Here is a 17,298-nt window from a genome sequence, read left to right on the forward strand (position 1 = left end):
GTCGAATCTTCCTGCTGATTTATGAATCACAAGTTTGAGGTTTCCATTAACCTGGATTATACCAGTCCTCTGACTATCTATCTGCTACTGTACAGCGAGCGGGTGAGAGCAGACAGCGGAGTGGCGGACTCACCAGAAACAACTGTGCACCCAGGTGATTTGGTTGAACCGGGTCCAACCACTGTGATTTGGTTGAACCAGCTGATTTTATGTACATGCTATTCTCATTATTATATTTATTGGTAGCAGTAGTAGTACTAGTAGAAGTAGGTATAGACTAGTAATATCGCATATTTCTTTGTAAGCAAAACAACAACAAACAATAGTTCTATTAATACAACTATTGTTTGTTGTTGTTTTGCTGTAAGAATTTGTAAGAATTTGCATTTTAATAATAATATTATTATTATTAAAATGCAGGCTTCTTACAGGCTACTGTGGGACTGTACTTAAAGATATAATAGCCCTTCTCCCATGGTAATTAATTGACTGTTTGTTTTGGTGCCACTGTGGCTGCCTGCCTGGCAGCCATTATTAAATTAATCACCTAATTAATCAATTCATCTTATATTGGGGGGGGGGGGGGGGCTCAAGTGACCCAAGTGACTCAGATCACATTACTGAGTGACTCTGATTGCCCAGGTCCATAAATGAGCCGTTTACCACCACTAGTAAACACCATCTCACCTGACTTTGTCTCATTCTGTTTTAAATTCATCTTCAGGTATATGATGATCATACATCTTTTAGCCAGTTACAGTCCACCACTGACAAAATGCACTGCACTACCAGTGATATAGTCTGCTGTCATATCACTAACCCTCCTGCTGTTTCCTGCTTCAGTCTGCTTCGCTTTTCTATTTTTTAAACTTGTTTTGCTACTCAGGCTCCTTTCTTTCTTGAGAGTCACATTACATTACAAGAATAGATTTTTTTTTCTTAGGGTAGTATCCCACCAAACACCTTGATGTTGAATGCTCATAGTTTGAAGGTCTAATCAAGATGATTCTTGAGTTTAGTGCCATCAAATTTATCTTACCTGACTGTCTGCTGGGTACATTTTCTGAACATTTTTACAAGAGGTTGCACAACCTTACGATGGGAATATTATATGCAACAGTGCCTACAAGATTTCTTGAAGGAGTGGACAGAACACTGTGGACCATTTTATGAAAATAACAGACAACATATGAGGAAGAGGGGCTGAACTAAATACAGTTATACAGATATAAGTGAAACAATCAGCGATCGTTCAATTCTGGAGTGAATATGAGCAAGACAAATCATCCATGATATGCCTATCAAATCCCATTTGCTGATGTACTGTGTAACACAGCTCTATGAATAGAATGCCATAAGGATTACATGAGTTCTCCTTGTTCTTCCTCATATTTTACTCTTTACCGCTTTGCTTTCACTCTCTCTCAGTGCTCTGAAGCCCTAACATTATACTGCATAATGGAATATCGACAGAGTTGCTCCATTGTGCTTTAGACACACAATTCAGCAAAGAGATGAGCCCATATTCTATTCTAAAATGGGAACCACTGTGCTTATAATGCAAAAGGGGTGCTAAAGAGTATGGGACAGAGTGTATCTGACAGATCGAATATTGTAATCTAAACCTTATCATTGTGTGAGGTGCCGGAATGAATCCTTGATGAGAATCACACTGCACTCAGTAAATACTCATTTGCTCTTGTCTCTTATTCAGTCGTCCGTCACTGTCGCAGTGCTGCATCCTTCACAGACACATTGTTACTGTTTTTCTATCACACCTTTTGGGTCTATTTATCCCATTTACGCCTGCCATTCTGTTTCTCTCTCTCTTTATGTACCCTCTTTGAGTCCCTCGCTCCCTGCAGATTGCCATGGTAACAGGTTATAGACTCAGGTTGAAATTGAAGGCTCTCTGCCACAACAAGTGTCCTGTTAATTTTTCATTTCAATCAAGTTGTAAAAGTACCAGATTTATGTGTCTTTATTTTATTTCATTATTTCAGCAGTCATATATAATATTGACAAAATCCATGCAAATCTGACTTTAGGAAAGTTTGGCTTCTTCAGTCCGCAAGTGCCCCCACAAATGTTCTGTAAGGTAAAATCACACTAGGGAAAACAGTGGTTGAGACCACGCTGAGCAAAGTCACTGCGGACCGTGTGTAATCAAACACTTTGGTGCATCAAGAGGGAGATTAAAACTGACTCAGTCTGCCATCAGTTTTTTGATTGAATGGGGTAGTAAGTTGGCAACGGCATTGCAGTTGCAATAATACGGTGATTAACTATGATAAATCGCAAATCTGTTGCCCACTGTTGCAAATCTGTTTCCCTGTCTACATCAGAGGTCTAGTGTTGTATTGGAAACAGAGCGGACTCTCCACCAGCAGACCATGCAGAATTCACACAGCTTCTCTTTCAACCACAGACTGGCCAGATCTAAACAAAACAAATTTATTGATTTATACATTTATTAACAACAAAAAGACAACTAGTTCATTTCATTAATAGCCAGCATTCTACTAAGAGCAGCAAAAACTTTGCAGCTCGAAAATGAGGGGCGCAAGTAAAGTTACTAACAAAATAATACCACAGAGTAAGCACAGGCGTTACGCATATGTTTCTCTCTGAAAACAACATGGGCAGTTCACATAAAAGAGTGGAAGAAGAATCAGTGCTTACAAAATATAATCCACATAAATCTGAAATCTATATGTAACAATCTATGTGTATGAACACAAAACACTATTTATTGTCAGCTCCTGAGGCATCCAAGTGTTAATGAAGATACGGTTTTCTGTGCCACGTGTGTCAGTGCTCACTGGTCCCACAGTGTGTGGAGTTGAATTGGAGCTATACACCAAGCTGCCTCACATTTCACAGCTACAAAACCTTGCTGTGAGGGTGTCTCTCAAGGAATATTACACACACCGTTTGGCTTTTCAACTGATGATGCAGCTGCTGTAATGGGCTGATAAGAGAGGAACAGCCACACACCTGAGTGAAAAGATCAACCCTAACCTGACCATCATTCACTGAATCATTCACAGACAGAACTTGCGGTCCACGATGCTGTAAAACCCGTTACAGAACTGAGTCACTTTCACATATTTATTAACTCTCAAAAATCTGCTGGCAATTTCAGTAAATGGAAAAGATACCTACTTCTGTTCTGAAAAAAAAAGTGGCATGCTGCAGGATTGCAGAAAAAAATCCCATTTTGACATTATGCATATTAAATATTGAAATTAAGCTGCACAGCTAGTCAAATATCATGATTTTTAGTGCGTTTTAGCAATTTTATGTTGGCATTTGGCACAGTATGATAGGGAAATGTGGAAAGAGGTAGTCAGTTTAACTGTGCAAGCCTTCGATCGAGATGTAATTTTCATTTGGAGACTTTCAGGTTAATTCAAACAGCTTATAACAAAAGTATGGCATCAGTTTAGGATTACAGCCATTTTTATACACAGTACCCAATTTTCAGAGGCTCAAAAGAAACTGGGCAACTGACTGACAAGCAGTTCCATGACCACGTGAGGCCATTTCCTTAGTTATTATATAACAAATTAAGTAAATAAAAGATCTGGAGTTGATTCCGAGGGTTGAACTTTCCTTTATAGTTCTTCACTGGAACTCTCAAGATGAGGTCCTAATAATTTGACAGTGCCAGTGAAGGAGGCCATAATTAGGCTAAAAAATGGAAATAAATCAGAAAGAAAGTTAAAACATTAATAAACAGTTTGTTATATTCTTAACAATGTACTGGCCAGCTCTAGCAGCACAACATCTAACCAAATCTAGAAGACTCTGCAGGGGGGAAAAAAATAAATAAATAAAAAGTCACATTCATGAATGGAAATTCACAGGCTTTACAACAAGATGCAAACCACTGATTACACACAAGATGAGACTACCTGAAAACAAAAGTCTACACAGGTAAAGATTAACTTGTATCAGAATGATGGGAAGAGAAAAGTATGGAGGACAGGAACAGCTCATGGTCCAAAACACGTGGCGGCAATGTTGTTATGGCTATGTATGACTGTCAGCAGAACCAGGCCACTAGTGTTACTGATGTTGTGACTGCTGTTCATTATTAAAGTATCTTAATCTAACCTTTCTTCTGGCATTAATTTTCCAGCAACCCCTCAGTTAGTTTTTTCTCCTCCCACTGAAGGTTTGTGCCACTGTACGATTGGCCAATCCTAAATCTCTAAGCCATCATCATTTATCTCTTCACTTATCGATTCATCTACCTACCTTGCCTATCTATCTACCCATTTACACATTAATCTCTTCATCCATCTATCGCTTTGCCACTTTTCATTTACTTCTTTTCCTGATGAGCTGAAGATGAACTGCATGCCTAAAAGATTCATGGTCCCCACATCTGTGACTTCGCTTTTCCCACAGTTGCTTGATCCTGCCAGTTTCCTTCTGTCGTGTCACTGCAACCTCTTCAATCACCTCACCTTCACACATATCTGCAGGTGCATGGCAAATGTGAATATGTGCACAGAAAAAATAAATAGAGCAGACACCGTTGTCATAGGGATAAGAGGACATACAAGAATGAGACTAAGAAAGGAAGAGACCCAATAAATTAACATATTAAGAGGATAAACTGGTGGATATTTTTTCATGTGTGCCATGTAATTCTTGTAGTATTACTGCTCTTCCCTTTGCTGTTATATCTTTTGTCAGTTTTGCTGTAGAATTGTAGCAGAATTTTCTTGTACAATTGGCAATGGCAATTTTGTTTAATAGTATATTTCGTTTCATGCTAGTGTGCTTAACACAGAGATAAAAACATAAAAACTGTGTACGTTTACAATGCCTTAGTGCAGTGAAAACAGATATATATATATATATATATATAAACCCATTAAGTGTATCCCTGCGTAATAAAAAGATTTTGATCTATACATAGTTTTGATCTCAGGTCAGCAGGCAGCAAGGCTTTAATACAAGTATTTAAAGATAATTCTATATTGCACTGGAAGCCACAATACTGGGGTAATATGGTCAAATGTCCATGTACCTGTAAGGACTCTGGCCACTGCAGTTTGAATGAGCTGATGTCTTTTTACTGATAATTTGAAGAGTCCTGCAAATAAGCATTGCAATAATCTAAACCTGCTTGATATGAATGCATGGACCAATTTCTCAGAGTTAGTTTGAGATAGGAATTTTCTAACTTTGAATATATTTTATGTGATAGAAAGCAGTTCTAATGACCTTATCGATAGTGATTATTGAAACAGAGATCACTGTCCAGAATGATACCAAGATTCCTGACTCATTTTCTGTCCCAGACTAATATCATAAATAATTTCTGTCTTGTCTCTGTTCAGTTCAAAAAAGTTTCGAGACATCCAGCAGTTAGTGTCATCAATGCAGCTCATTAGTTTGTGAACAGAGGTTAGATCAGAGGAAAATCATAAGTAAAACTTTGTATGATCTGCATAAGATGGTAGGATATATTATGATTCTTTAGCAAGTGGGATCATGTAAAGTTAAAGAGCAATGGTCCAAGAACAGTATCTTGAGGAACCCCTGACTGAATTTTTATTTGTGCAGATCTTCTCCCCTTTTAGATATGATGAGAGTCAATCAGAACCTGACTTGTTAAACCAACTAAGTTGTGAAGTCTGAATTAGAATGTCATGATCAACAGTGTCGAAAGCAGAATTGCAATCAAGGACTAAAACTGAGACTCTCTGTGAATCCCTATTGATCTTTAGGTCATTGATGACTTTATCAAGGGCTGTTTCTGTGCTGTGATTGGTTCTGAACCCTGACTGGTACTTCTAACGACTTGAGAAGAAAGGAATTCTTTCAGTTGTTTGTAAACATTTTTTTCAAATATTTTGTGAAGGAATGAATGATTATAAATAGGTCTATAATTATAAATTACCAATGGATCTTTTTCTTCAGTAGTGGTGTGAATTTGAGGTGGAATCCATTTGAATTTACTGTGAAGGTAGGAACCAAAGGTGGAATCCACAGAGCAGAAGCCTACTAACAGGCACATGAAGTGGTAATATGTCAAAATTAAATTAGCTGAACAAAAGTAAGTAGAACCAACCAAAATAGGTAGATGGCAAACTGAGAGTAGTCACCCAAGTTGCATTGTGTAGCAATGATGTCAGAAAGGTTCAGTGTCCTGTGCATCAGAAAGCACTAAAATGCTTTGCTTCCTGCTTTTCATCTCCTTCTGTTTTGTCTGTTCCACACATTTTAAAGGATACTATATAGTCAGGAGGCCCACATCATTGTTCTTACAGGGTGGTCTATTTGAATGTCAGTGTTGAAAATTGAAATAAAATTTCAATTAATTTCACAGCCCGAGTACGCTGTTGTCTGATTATAAATCCTAGCACTATGTGCCCTCTGTAACTGTTTACAGTTTGACTTCTCAGTTCGTTTCAATATGAAACAACTTGAAAATATCTTTTTGATGGTGCATAAAGTGCTATATCATGCCTTCTGTCAGAACATTCCCTTTTTCTAGCCCCTTGAAAATTGACCTTCTATAAACTGTTAACAATATAAAGTCAAGCTGGTTAACAGATGGGGTATCAGTTTGGTCCTAACATTACTGTCTGTGCAAAACTCAGAAAAAGAGAGCAAGAAATGCACCAAAAGAAACAGATTTTACAAATCCACACACTTGCAGGAAACACAGATGACAATGACAAAGAACAGAGAAGAACTGAGGGTTTAAGTACACACAAGGTAATTAGGGAGAGTGAGGACAGCAGGGAAGAACTGGTGAACCAAATTAGACTAATGACACAAGGGAAGCAAAAGTGACACAAAGCACACAGGACAAGGGACTGTCAAATAAAAAAGGAAGTGACCAACATGACACAAGGATGAAGTTAACACAACACGGAGAAGGAGGTACACACAAGGAATACCAACACAGAGACACTGGAAAACTGAGCTCTAATAACAAAAACATAGAAATATAAAACAAACATAAAATATATAAAAACATAAACAAACTGAAGAAAAAGCTTTAAAGTCCAAAACACAAAACACTGGGTCAAACCAACTTCTTGTATAAAATTCGAAAACTGTTATCGGACTTGGCAAGATCCATCTCATCCTATCCAGTTGTACGTTTATTGACCCAATTAAAGCATGTAATACAAAACTTTTTTTCCCAAGTCTGCCTATAGTCTGACTGTATATTTTTGCTAACACCAACTTGTTGTTCCTCTGGCACCAGCCAGAGGACCCAGGGCTAAACGACAGAGTTGTAATATAATCCTTTCTATGATCTCAGTGTGTTTTCCACTGGGCAACAGGCCTCCTGAGGTGAGTTATGTATCTGTCACAGCCGGAGTCTAGAAGGAATCTTGCTGGAGGTAGTTAACAAAAAGAGCAGAGGATGTTGAGAAAAGAAATATCAAAAACAATCAAATGAAATGTGTGCTCTTTATTTATTTCCTAAATCTTAATGATCCACCAATAGAAGAAGAGGGAAGATGTGAGACAGAGGAATACTCACTAGAGGTATCTTTCCATGCCCTTTTCGTCCTTCTAAAATGATTATGAGTAAATATACGTCATTCTTTTAGTATTGTTTCTGCCTGACACAGCATTACATTTTAAGTTATCCCGCTCTCTTTTTTCAGGTACACAAGCTGCATAAGTGTTTATCCTACCACTTCAAGGACAGCTCAATGGACAGAGAATGTTCTGAACAAGGACACTATCCAAATCCCTCTGTGTTCTGCTTCTTAGTAACTTTGCTATCTCTTGCATAGGGATTTTAAATTAGCTGCAATAGTCTTATGTTTGCTCTCAGAGGACATAGATGAATTATTTTAGTATCTAAAGTACTCTGCCTGATGCTATGCTAGTACTAAGCTCATGAAAACTCACAGGAAAAAAAACAGGTGATAAACAATATGACCTATATTTTAAAACTGAGGACCAGGTTGCAAGAAAGCTGTGTCTACATATATTAGAGAGAAAGCCAGCATAGGCAATGATGAATAAGAGGTTGAGGAAGAGAAACCACGGCTGACAGTGCCCACAATCATGTACTCACACAGCCGCAAAGCTTTGCACACATACGTGGACTTATGCCCAAAAAACAGAATCATATTCCCCGAAGTAACGTTTATGCTCTCTTTTCAAAAGCATCTGTGATGTACTACAGTCTATTTAGCTGTATCTTGGCACCAGTAAGCACACTAATTTAAATAAATGACTATTTCAGTGTTTACTCCCACTCTTCACATTGACTCCTCCCTCTCTTCCCCACAGCTCCAAATCTAACTGACTGTAAAACATTCAACAGATGTAAAAGAAAAACAAACAATAAAAAAAAGTGTAAGAAAGAAAATTTGAATTCTCTCCTGATTTTGGAGTCTGTTTGCCAAGACTTTGTGAGGTGATTGCCAGGTTTATGATGCCAGGATTACTAGTTTGCTGAGAGTAGATCAGTACTGGGTGAGAGACAAAAAGAATGAAGCTGATTAGAACAGTGTTTCTTATGTGATACAGAGAAACAACAAGGGTCGTTGGACAAAAAAAGGCTGACAGCATTGAGGCACACTATAGTTAGTGTGCTATCTGAGGTTTTGGATTGAGATTTTCCCCCTCATTTATTGGCTGGTCAATTTAAAGTATATGACAAGGGACGTTCGCCATCCAAGCCCTGGATATGCATACTGAGATGCTCTTAAGCACTTGGCCAAAACACCCAGCCCAGTGAACACAAGCTCAGTCTCTCATTCAGTAACTTTAGTCTGTTTTCTTTTTCGTTTTCTTTCTTTTTTTTTTTTTTTTTTTTTGCGAAAAGCACTTTCAAAACAATCAGGGTGGATTGGTTGTACAGCATACATCTTTAATAACTTTAAACAACAAAAATTGGGTGCAGAAGTTTGAACTTATTTTGGATTTTCTCTAATCCACACAGGGTCAAAAGTATACTGGCTCAAATATCTACATAATTAACTAATATTTGCCTGTACAGATCATTGTCCTGTTGGAATGCCTAGTTGTGTCCAAGTTTCAAACAGCCTAGTTGCTGATTTGAGGTGAAGTTTTTTGGAAACAGTACTCCTCCTTCATTATTCCATCCAGTTTGTGCATGTAAGCAGTGCCGCTGGACAGCAAACAGCCCCAGAGCATATACTACCTAACCGCCATCAGGCTTGACAGTTGCAATGATGTTCTTAGGTTTGAAAGGCTCAACTTTACTCCTCCAAACATGTCTCCTTGTCATTGTGGCTAAAAAGCTCAATGTTTTTCTGACTGTGAAACCTTTCTCCAGAAGACATTTGGCTTGTCCATGTGGGCAGTTGCAAATTTCAAGCTTGTAGGTGTCAATTTTGGAGCAGAGGCTTCTTTCTTGGTCAACACCCTCTCAGTCCATAGTGATGTAAAACGCTTCGGAAAGTGACACTCATGTTCCAGCAGTTTCCACTTCAATGCCGGCTTGAGCCTTGGTGGTGTCTGGGTTGTTCCTGAACATCCTAAATAATTTGCGCTCATCTGTGGGTGACAGTTTGGGTTTTCTTTCAGACCTTAGCAAAGTGTGACAGCGCAGCTAAAGCCAACAGTTCTACTGGCAAGTGTGAAAGAATCACATCTCATGGGTGGAATTCTGTGAGGTCCATCAAATCAATTCTTCTTTTGCAGTGTTGCTACTGAAATTCACACCTTCCAAAGTCTCCCAGTACCTTGATACCAATAAGTCTGTTAACTGGCAAATTTGATATTTCTATAGTACTTTACCAATAAAACTGACCCAAGTGCTTAGAGACCCAGATTCATACAGTGCTTTTTAGTCCTATATACTGTACAGTTGATGGTTTCAGTGTGTAATATCTGCTTAATATTATACATTAAGATTAATATGTGACTTTGCTGCCAGCAGACCTGTCCCTGCATCTTTCAGGAGCATGAGCATGCTTGTAGCAAGTTTGGAAAACCCAGGGTTGAGTTATCAAATTGATAGCCACCTTCATGTAACCACTTCGCCTGATTGCTGATGTTATAGGGTAAGTAAAGCTACCGAGACAAGGGGAAGCAATGCTAAACACAGCACACAGAACAGGGGACTAGCAAAATAAAACAGGAAGTGACCTCATGAAATATAAACATGACAACACAGAAGACTTGACAAAGGAGGCTGACACACAGAGGGTATCTAAACGTGATTAAACAGGGAAGACACAGACACCACTAGAAACACTAGAACACGGGGAAGATGAGAACAAAGGAACCAGGAACTAAATACCAATAACTAATAATTATAACCAAAAACAAAACACAAAACAACAAACTGAGAAAACTGTACTGTAAGAAAAACTAATAAAGCCAGACATATGACAAAAAACATAACTTCACCAAAGAACTCAAAACACTGGGCCACTGGCCCAGGACAGAAAGTGGTACACTTTGTACTGGGGTAAATTGCCATGTTAACTTATGCTGTGAAAATCTATAAAGAACATAAAAAATACACCAGTAAAATGCAGCACTGTTGCAAAAAGTACAAGAGATTAATGGTGCAGCATGCACAGGGTGGTAAAATAAATGTTTTAATTCAAGTTAATTATTGTATTGTATTGTAATGTACTGCACATTAGAGCTCCGAAACTTTGAACTGGATACATTTAAAGTGAAGGTTATGATCACATATGTGGAAACCACTTTATTTATTTATTTATTTTAGTTTGTTTTTTTACAATTTAAAAAGTATTCTTGATGTGTGCCTGTGTACTAGTAGCTTCAATTCTAAAACGGACTAAGCAGCAGATTAGAATCAAGTATGAAAACATTTTCTGAATTACCAAATTAACACATGCACATTCCCGTGAAAATGGAACGAGCAGTTTGCAATTCATTTAGTGGTTTTAATAAGGTACGGCGCTTCCAGACTATTTCAAACTGAAACTTAGAACATAACCTGCTCCCGACCAGGTCATGCGTTCAGCATCAGTTACCATGGTGATTAAGCTAGGTAAAAAGAGAGATACTTTTCCAACCCAGAAAACTCAGACTTTAAACTCAACATACTGGAGCTCCTCCGTGAATCGCCACCTTATCGTGGTGGAGGGGTTTGTGTGTCCCAGTGATCCCAGGAGCTATGTTGTCTGGGGGCTTCCCCCTGGCAGGGTCTCCCATGGCAAACTGGTCCTGGGTGAGGGTCCAGACAAAGAGCGGTTCAGAAGACCCTTATGAGTGAAAAAACAAGGGAACAGTTTACCCTGCCCGGGATAGGGTTACCGGGGCCCCACCCTGGAGCCAGGCCTGGGGAGGGAGCGCGAGGGAGAGCGTCTGGTGGCCAGGCATTAGCCCGTGGTGCTTGGCCGGGCGCAGCCCGAAGAGGTTACATGGGCCCGCCCTCCTGCAGGCCCACCACCCGCAGGAGGTGTCGTAGGGGTCGGGTGCAATGTGTGTCGGGCGTGGCCGAGGGCGGAGGCCCTGGCGGACCGATCCCCGGCTATCGAAACTGGCTGTTGGGACCTGGAATGTCACCTCTCTGGTGGGGAAGGAGCCTGAGCTAGTGCGTGAGGTTGAGAGATACCAGCTAGACATAGTTGGGCTCACCTCAACGCATGGCCTGGGCTCTGGAACCAGTCTCCTGGAGAAGGGCTGGACTCTGTTCCAGTCTGGAGTTGCCCTCGGTGAGAGGCGGCGAGCTGGGGTGGGTATTCTTGTATCCCCCCGGCTTGCTGCCTGTACGTCGGAGTTTTCACCGGTGGACGAGAGGGTAGTTTCCCTGCGCCTTCGGGCTGGGGAACGGGTCCTGACTGTTGTTTGCGCTTATGCACCGAATGACAGTTCAGGGTACCCACCCTTTTTGGAGCTGCTGGGTGGGGTGCTGGAGAGTGCTCCATCTGGTGACTCCATAGTCTTGCTGGGAGACTTCAACGCTCACGTGGGCAATGACAGTGAGACCTGGAGGGGCGTGATTGGGAGGACCGGCCTGCCCGATCTGACCCCGAATGGTGTTTTGTTATTGGACTTCTGTGCAAACCACAGTTTGTCCATAACAAACACCGTGTTCGAACACAAGGATGTCCATAAGTGCACATGGCACCAGGACACCCTAGGTCGCAGGTCGATGATCGATTTTGTAATCGTATCATCAGATCTGCGGCCGTATGTTCTGGACACTCGGGTGAAGAGAGGAGCTGAGCTGTCACTGATCACCACCTGGTGGTGAGTTGGATCAGGTGGCGGGGGAAGATGCTGGACAGACCTGGCACCCTAAACGTATTGTGAGGTGTGCTGGGAACGCCTGGCAGAAGCCCCAGTCCGGGAGATCTTCAACTCCCACCTCCGGCAGAACTTCGACAGCATTCCGAGGGAGGCTGAGGACATTGAGTCCGAATGGACCATGTTCCGCACCTCCATTGTTGAGGCTGCTGCTCAGAGCTGTGGCTGCAAGGTGGTTGGTGCCTGTCGTGGTGGTAACCCCCGAACCAGATGGTGGTCACCGGAGGTGAAGGGAGCCATCAAGCTGAAGAAAGAGTCCTATCGGGCTTGGTTAGCCTGTGGGACTCCGGAGGCAGCTGACAGGTATCGACAGGCCAAGCGGAATGCAGCTCGGGCAGTGGCCGAAGCAAAAACTCGGGTGTGGGAGGAGTTTGGTGAGGCTATGGAAAAAGACTTTCGGACGGCATCGAAGCGATTCTGGCAAACCGTCAGGCGACTCAGGAGGGGAAAGCAGTGCTTCACTCACACTGTTTATAGTGCGGGGGGGGGTGCTGCTGACTTCAACTGAGGCTATAGTCGGACGGTGGAAGGAATACTTCGAGGACCTTCTGAATCCCACTGACACGCCTTCTGTAGTGGAAGCAGAGTCTGGGGATGAGGGGGATGACTTGACCATCACTGGGGGTGAGGTCACTGAGGTAGTTAAACAACTCCTTGGTGGCAGAGCCCCTGGGGTGGACGAGATTCGCCCTGAGTTCCTGAAGGCTCTGGATGTTGTAGGGCTGTCTTGGTTGACACGCCTCTGCAACATCGCGTGGAGATCTGGGGCAGTGCCATTGGATTGGCAGACCGGGGTGGTGGTCCCCATCTTTAAGAAGGGAGACCGGAGGGTGTGCTCCAACTTTCGGGGGATCACACTCCTCAGCCTCCCCGGTAAGGTCTATGCCAGGGTGCTGGAAAGGAGGGTGCGTCCGTTAGTCGAACCTCGGATTCAGGAGGAACAATGCGGTTTTCGTCCTGGTCGTGGAACGCTGGCCCAGCTCTTTATCCTCTCAAGGATATTCGAGTGTGCGTGGGAGTTTGCCCAACCAGTCTACATGTGCTTTGTGGACTTGGAGAAGGCATTCGACCGTGTTCCTCGGGGTGTTCTTTGGGAGGTTCTGCGGGAGTATGGGGTGTCTGGCCCATTGTTGCGGGCCATTCAGTCCTTGTACAACCACAGTGAGAGCTTGGTCCGTATAGCCGGTAATAAGTCGGATTTGTTTCCTGTGGGTGTTGGACTCCGTCAGGGCTGCCCTTTGTCACCGATTCTGTTCATAATTTTTATGGACAGAATTTCTAGGCGTAGCCAGGTGGCGGAAGGCTTCTTCCTTGGTGGCCTCAGAGTCTCATCTCTGCTTTTTGCAGATGATGCGGTTCTGTTGGCTTCATCAGGGGGGGCCTCCAGCTCGCAGTGGAACGGTTCGCAGCCGAGTGTGAAGCGGCTGGCATGGGAATCAGCACCTCCAAGTCTGAGGCCATGGTCCTCAGCCGGAAAAGGGTGGAGTGCCATCTCCGGCTCAGGAACGAGTTCTTGCCTCAAGTGGAGGAGTTTAAGTATCTCGGGGTCTTGTTCACGAGTGATGGGCGAAGGGAACGGGAGATCGACAGGCGGATCGGGGCTGCTTCTGCAGTGATGCGGACGCTGCACCGGTCCGTCGTGGTGAAGAGGGAGCTTAGCGTAAAAGCGAAGCTCTCGATTTACCGGTCGATCTACGTTCCTACCCTCACCTATGGTCACGAGCTTTGGGTAGTGACCGAAAGAATAAGATCGCGAATACAAGCGGCAGAAATGAGTTTCCTTCGAAGGGTGGCTGGCCTCTCCCTTAGAGATAAGGTGAGGAGTGCGGCCATCCGGGAGGGGCTCAGAGTAGAGCCGCTGCTCCTCCACATCGAAAGGAGCCAGTTGAGGTGGCTCGGGCATCTGATTAGGATGCCTCCTGGCCGCCTCCTGGGTGAGGTGTTCCGGGCATGTCCCACCGGGAAGAGGCCCCGTGGTAGACCCAGGACACGCTGGAGAGATTATGTATCTCGGCTGGCCTGGGAACGCCTTGGGGTCCCTCCGGATGAGCTGGAGGAGGTGGCTGGGGAGAGGGAAGCTTGGGCTTCTCTGCTTAGGCTTCTGCCCCCGCGACCCGGCCCCGGATAAGCGGAAGAAAATGGATGGGATGGATGGATGGATACTGGAGCTCATTCCTCTTGCTTCACAGTGCAAACTCTCTGTTTGTGCACACAACAAGCGAAAGACATCGGTCATACCAGCCTTTCAGTATATTGTATTATAATGAAACTAGAAACTAGACTCAGGTACAATCCTCTGGACTGTTTTTTTTTTTTCTTTTTTAACACCTAAAAATCTAAGGAGGATTAGGTGACTAGTGAGTGGTGTAAAGCAATACGAAGAGTGAAAAAGTTTGCACTGCAAGTAACACGTGGTGGCACAATGAATTAAGCACTGACCTTTCAGCTTGGTGCAGAGGGTACAATTTCCGTGTGAAGCCAAAAATCAGTACTGGCTTTGTTGCTGACAAGAGAGATTAGGGATAATAAGGTTGCTGGATAAAATGTCTGTGTCTTTTTTAAAATTTTAGAAACATGCAGAAGAATATGTCAAACAAGGACAGACTAGCTTCGAATCTTATACTTAAATTGAAAAGAAGATCAAAATCCTTCTTTGGGCTGAGACAGGTTGAGTCATCCTACTACCAGATCGTATAAAAGCAGAGTTCACAACCTGTACCTGCCCACTGCTCTACCTGTCTCTCTCAATGTTGCTTGTTTGTTGCTCGCTGCATGGCATTTTGCACACTGCCAGCCAGTGACTCATAAGCCAGAGTATAGCAACAATTTACACATACTGTTTTAAGCACACAATTTCATTTACACATGGAAACTAAGGTGGGAAAAAAAAAAGACCCCACGCACATACACACACAATCACTTGGTTTACAAAAAAGGAAAAAAACAAAACAAAAAAAACAAGCACCTCCAGCACTACCTTAACGCAGCTTAGCGTTTGTTTGGCTGTGCAGCCCAGTCAACCATAGTTGGATTTTCCAACAGCTAGCACACAGCACACAGGTGCATCGGATTAACATGTGGGGTTGAACTGCAAAAACAACCTATTGCCATTTCAGTGCTCTGTCACACTGTGCTGATGTCTCTGAAGAGCTCCTAAATTCATAACAGCTGGACAATCAGTGATTAAAATGAAAACAAATAAATACAAATAGATGTAAGAACACTGACTAGCAACATGAAAAACAGGCTGTACGTGAGCTTTTATTTTACAATGTCAAACAGACAGGAGTGTTTAAATTTGATGAAGCACACTGTCAATAAAATTGTACAATGTTTCTAAATACTGCCCAATCTTTCAACAAATTATCACTCAGTTTTGACAAGTTTTAACTGTGTGGCTGGCAGTACAAACAACACATTAAATGATTTATAGCTTGCTGCTGATTCTGTTCTATTCTAATTCTTCTGCATTTGATCATCACATCTTTATAAACCACCCCGAATGCCATGGTAGCATCAAGGATACTGCTCTTTCCTAGTTTCACTCTTACTTATCAGACAGATCTCATCCTCATTCCCCCTCTGGCGAGGTGTTCCACAGTGGTCAATTCTCCTATTTTATTCTCTATCTACATGGTTCCATTGGATAAGATTATCTGTAATCCACATACAGTGTTGCTTTCCACTGTTATGCGGATAATGCACAGATATATGTTATGCTGACAGGTAGTAGCCTAAGGGCAATCTCAAATCTTATGGCTTTTCTCTCTGATGTTAAATGTTAATCTCACAAAATGTCCTTCAGCTCAGTGATTCCAAATCTGAGGTCCTTTAATTGGGCCCCTCAAACCTGACCTGTATCTTGGAGAGGAAAAAAAAAATCTGTCCTCCAACACTTAGAATGGGGCTCCAATCTTTGACTCTGAACGTTGTTTTGACAAATTATCAAGGTCGTACTCATATTCTAACAAAGTGGAAGCAATTGGGAACAATAGCAACCCAGCCACAAAGTGGTAGGCCTCTTAACAGCGCATAGAGAGCTTCATGGAATGGGTTTCCAAGGCAGAGCAGCTGCATCCAAGCCCTACATCACCAAGTGCAATGCAAAGTGTTAGATGCAGTGGTGTGAAGCACACTGCCACTGGACTCTAAAGCAGTGGAGACGTGTTCTCTGGAGTGACAAATCACACTTCTCAGTCTGGATTAGTCTGGATTTGGCAGTTGCCAGGAGAACTTGCATTGTGTCAAGTTTGGTGGAGGGGGATTACAGTGCGGGCTTTTTAACTCTTAATGCTTCAGGATACCAAGATGTTTTGAACAATTTCATATTCCCAACTTTGTGGGAACAGTTTGGGGATGGCCCCTTCCTGTTCCAACATGACTCTGCACCAGTGCACAAAGTAAAGACCATAAAGACATGGATGACCAAGTCTGGTGTAGAAGAATCTGACTGGCCTGCACAAAGTCCTGACTTCAACCCAACTGAAAACCTTTGAGATGAATTAGAGTGGAGACTGTGAGCCAGGCCATCTCATCCTACATCAGTGTCTGAAAGCTTATAGGATCCTTTCAAAACTTTCCCATTAGCAACATGATAAGTTAGTGGGTACTGCCCCTCTGCAGGTTTCCAGAAGTTGGCCACTCAAGAAAAAGTGTGATATTAGTGAGAGCGGCCTCATTCTAAATCTTGATTTTCAGGCTCAACTGGAGTTTACCCCAGGGGCTGTCTGAGAAACAGTGTTAGATATTCTTGAATTGTCAATCATGCAAAGCTACTTTTGCACAGTTCCTAAAAAAAAAAACATATCCGGAAACAAGCATAATATGAACCCTTAAAGAACACACAGTTCATCTTGAATATTTTTATTAAAATAAATGAGTAGCTGTACTGATGGAGGAATGAGTCATGACCAATTGATTCAGCTCATTTTATATTCTTTTAACACAGTGTGCACTCTGCCAAGGTTCCACTAAATGTTTTCTAATAATTCACAGAGGAAAGTCCTCTAATCTGGTTTTCCTAACTGCAGAAATTGACAGTGA

At 42.4% G+C, this 17,298-nt stretch overlaps 1 protein-coding gene across 1 annotated transcript in view; it reads right to left on the reverse strand.

The window, feature by feature from the left end:
- The window catches only part of grid2 (glutamate receptor, ionotropic, delta 2), a 540,691-nt gene that overhangs the window by 280,024 nt on the left and 243,369 nt on the right, over positions 1 to 17,298 (reverse strand). The window lies entirely within an intron of this gene.

Source organism: Archocentrus centrarchus, chromosome 9 (assembly GCF_007364275.1).
Source record: "Archocentrus centrarchus isolate MPI-CPG fArcCen1 chromosome 9, fArcCen1, whole genome shotgun sequence".
NCBI lineage: Eukaryota > Metazoa > Chordata > Actinopteri > Cichliformes > Cichlidae > Archocentrus > Archocentrus centrarchus.